The 3,538-nt window shown below is 36.8% G+C and overlaps 1 long non-coding RNA gene across 1 annotated transcript; it reads left to right on the top strand.

Moving 5' to 3' along the window:
• The first annotated feature begins 1,555 nt into the window (after positions 1-1,555).
• On the top strand, positions 1,556-3,324 carry LOC118351500 (uncharacterized). The gene is made up of 2 exons (XR_004807006.2): positions 1,556-1,804; positions 2,649-3,324. It is a non-coding gene; the product is annotated as an uncharacterized LOC118351500 (long non-coding RNA).
• Positions 3,325-3,538: the final 214 nt, after the last annotated feature.

Genomic DNA, 3,538 nt, shown 5'->3' with positions numbered 1-3,538 from the left:
AAAGCAACTATTTTTTTTTTTTTTTTTTTTTTTTTTTTAGTAATGAAACTTTAATAATCTCTTGGTGGCTGTCTGGCATCATCCACTTCAACAAAAAAACAAATTTTGAATTAGAAGTGGGAATTGATCCCATCTCTGTGGGGTGATTATTATAACAGAATTGATGGGTAACCACCTATATAACATTGGTGAACACAAAACAGCCATATAATGGCAGGGATCCCAATGGCACCAATCTACTGGATGGATCAAGATTCATCTGTCTAGATTTGGGTAGCAAAGGAATTGAATTCACCTAAAGTTAAGAATTTATAAGACGAGTATGCTAAAAGGACAGGTACCTACCCTTATATTTAATAACATCTAAAGATTGAGTAAAGTGAGTATAGAAATTGACTAATGGGGACGCCTGGGTGGCTCAGTTTGTTAAGCACCGTGCTCTTGATTTCAGCTCAGGTCATGATCTCAGGGACAGGAGACTGAGTCCCGAATTATGAGTCTGCTTCAGATTCTCAGTCTCCCTTTGCCCCTCACTCCACTCATACACACTACACTCTCTCTTTCTCAAAAGAGAGAGAGAGAGAGAAGAAAAAAAAGAAGTTGACTGATGAATACAGAGAAGGTAGAGAATCCATGGAATAAAAACTTAATGAGGCAGAAGGCTGAACATTAGACTATGTGCTAAAGCTAACAACTTCAAATACTATGCTATAGCTACCACTGTACTGAAATATTTCACCTCTAAAATATTAAATTTAGATATCTAAATATATAAGGGGAAGGCAAGAGGGCTTAATATTCCACAGATGAAATATTTGTAGATATTTGTAGCTGTGGCAACACAGAAGAGGCTGTAGGAGATGGGAAGGAAGAAACTGAAAGATAAGAATTTTGGGAGATTATTACTTTGAACTTGGATATCATATGGAATGACAACATAGTTAGGTTTAAAAAATAGATCCTCAAGTTTTCCAATGTATGAAATGAGCAATCAGAAATTTGGCACACGAGTGTCCCCTTGAAGAACAAATGTCTCAAAGCAACAGGTTATGTGAAAATGGTGAGGAGAGGTATTAAAAGGGGGATGTGGGAAGAAGGGATTGATGAATGAAGTGATACATGTGGAGCAGGGAAGATGAAAAACCCTCCTTTGGAAAGGATACATGAGGAGCAGAAAATTGGAGAAAATAGTTATCATTTGTGTTTAGGAATATTACAGAAGCTTTTTAAGAAGTGTTGAGAAAATAGAAGAGTTATTAGTTTATGATTGGTAGTTATGGAGGGCATTATAAAGGATTGTGGAAAGTAAAAATGATCTGAAGAATATGTGACTGGTGAGAGAAGTCCAAAGCAGTGTGGGAATGACCTGTAACTAGTTACGGAGGCTTACCTGTGAAAGTAGATCAAAGAATTCAAGTATGTAAACCATGAAAGGTTTAAATGGTAAATTACCATATGATTTAAGTAAGTAATCCTGTTTCCTAGTGGATAGGAACTTGAGTGCTTTTAAGAATTCTAGAACGGCCACACAGTGTGTTCCACAATGTGACACAGACGTGGCATGAGCTGGCATTCCTAATATGCAACAGAATGACGCTCCTCAAAGAGCCAGAGCACAGGCCATTATTTCCTGGATTGTATCATGAACAAACTTCACCCTAGTTGAAGGGATTAGCAGTAGCAGGTAGAGGAACTTCAGCCTAGGGGTTTATTGTGAAGCTCAGACTCAATATTTTAGTTTGCAAGATGGGCTCCTTGCCATGTGACATTAAGACTGGCAGAGAGAACAACAGATACAACAGAGGTAAAGATGAGGCTTGATCTGATCTTTGTATTGCCAAGAGCCAAGCACAGGCCCATTTGGCAAGCAAATAATTGTTGAATTCTAAGACATCTACAGATTAAATAAAAAAAGAAATGTGGATGTCAGGCTTACTTCTACTATAACAGAAAAGTTTTATTTGTATTTCAGGTTTGAAAAAAAAAAATGCCAAAATATATTTTTTTTATTTTAAAACAGTAGAAAGAAGAAAAGTGAGTGGACTGTAGTCTCAAACAGTATTATGCTAAGATTTATTTATATATATACACACACATGCGTGTGTATATATTTATATATATATATACACACACATATATGCATATGGTTTAGATATATTCTATAACCATGGTCTTTGAACTCCAAACTGTGCCTCAATCAGATCTTATCCCTCTCACTTTTCTATTCTGAATGACGTGTAAATGATTCCAGCCCAGCTTTAGCTGGCATCTTAGTTTTACATGAAACAGTAGCAGCTGTTCCTTTGGGAAAAACTTATTCCCCACTCAACTGGCTGAAGAAAAGCTCATGACTCAATAAGTTTTCTCCTAAATGCCTGATCCTGGTTATCTGGAAAATTGTATTTTGAATGTATCCACTAGGCCGCTGTGGCCAGCTATGCAGATCTGAAAGGAATGTAGTTACTTTGCCCTATGGGCCTAATTCAAGGACAATCTCAGAGCACTGACCTAGGTTCCCCTTGATGAATCTGGTGATAGTTTTATTGGATCTTCAAAAGTTGCCAGTAGCCTATTTGGAAAGCAATAGAGTAGTGATTAGAGATATCCTTTTTTTTTTTTTTCTTTTTTTTTGATTGCATGAACTGAAGAGGAAAAATCCACAGATACTGATGGAACCACATGATTCTGTCATGGAGATGCTCACAGTATGGACCTTTCCTATGAAAGCATCAACTGGAAGCAAGACGTCGATGGAAACCACATGACTTACATTGCTACCACAGCAGCCTGAGTCCATCTTTGTAACAGACATGGCAACACATCTACTATCAGAAACTGGGCACAGAGTAAAGGACTCTTGGTTTTAAATGTATAGGCTACCACTGCCAGACTTATGATTCCTGCCAAAGTTGACCTGAGTGTCCTGCAGTAAGGGAGGCTTCATTGCACAGTGTCTTCTCCTTGCCTGCTTCTGGAAGATTGACCTTCGATCATGTCTCAGAACTATCAATATAGTGTGTCACTGCTGTTGACAGCTTTTCTGATTAGTGTTGCTATTCTAGTTTGATTAGTCAACCTGATAGAGAACCCTTATAAGAATGATTCTTTCTAGGTATTATTTTGGATACATTTTATCAGTAATAAATTCCCTTCTGGCCCAGGTACACTAAGGGTAAAAGAACTCCTTGATATTGATCTATGTTACCAGTTATACTATTTATCAGACTACAGAAGGAAAGATATGAACAAGGACTATCTTATAACCGAGAAACATGTCAAATGTTTTACTCTACTTATATTAAATAAAAAACTCCATCAACTTTTCATATGTAATTTTATTTTTGCCTTTACTTCTATTCCATATAAGCAGGAGGCCATATTTCAGATGCCTTCCCTTCCATTTGAAGAAAAAAAAAGCTCTGTTGAATTGGAGTGCTCATGTGTCTTCATTTCAGTGTCAACTCATGAAAGTTCTCCTTTATACTCAGGTAAACCAGCAAATAGTAATATCTTAAATCTGACTTTATAAGAATGAAAT

This window comes from Canis lupus, chromosome 19 (assembly GCF_003254725.2).
Source record: "Canis lupus dingo isolate Sandy chromosome 19, ASM325472v2, whole genome shotgun sequence".
NCBI classification, from domain to species: Eukaryota; Metazoa; Chordata; class Mammalia; order Carnivora; family Canidae; genus Canis; species Canis lupus.
The sequence above is the reverse complement of the archived record's forward strand: the minus strand, read 5'-3'. Positions and strand labels throughout refer to the sequence as shown.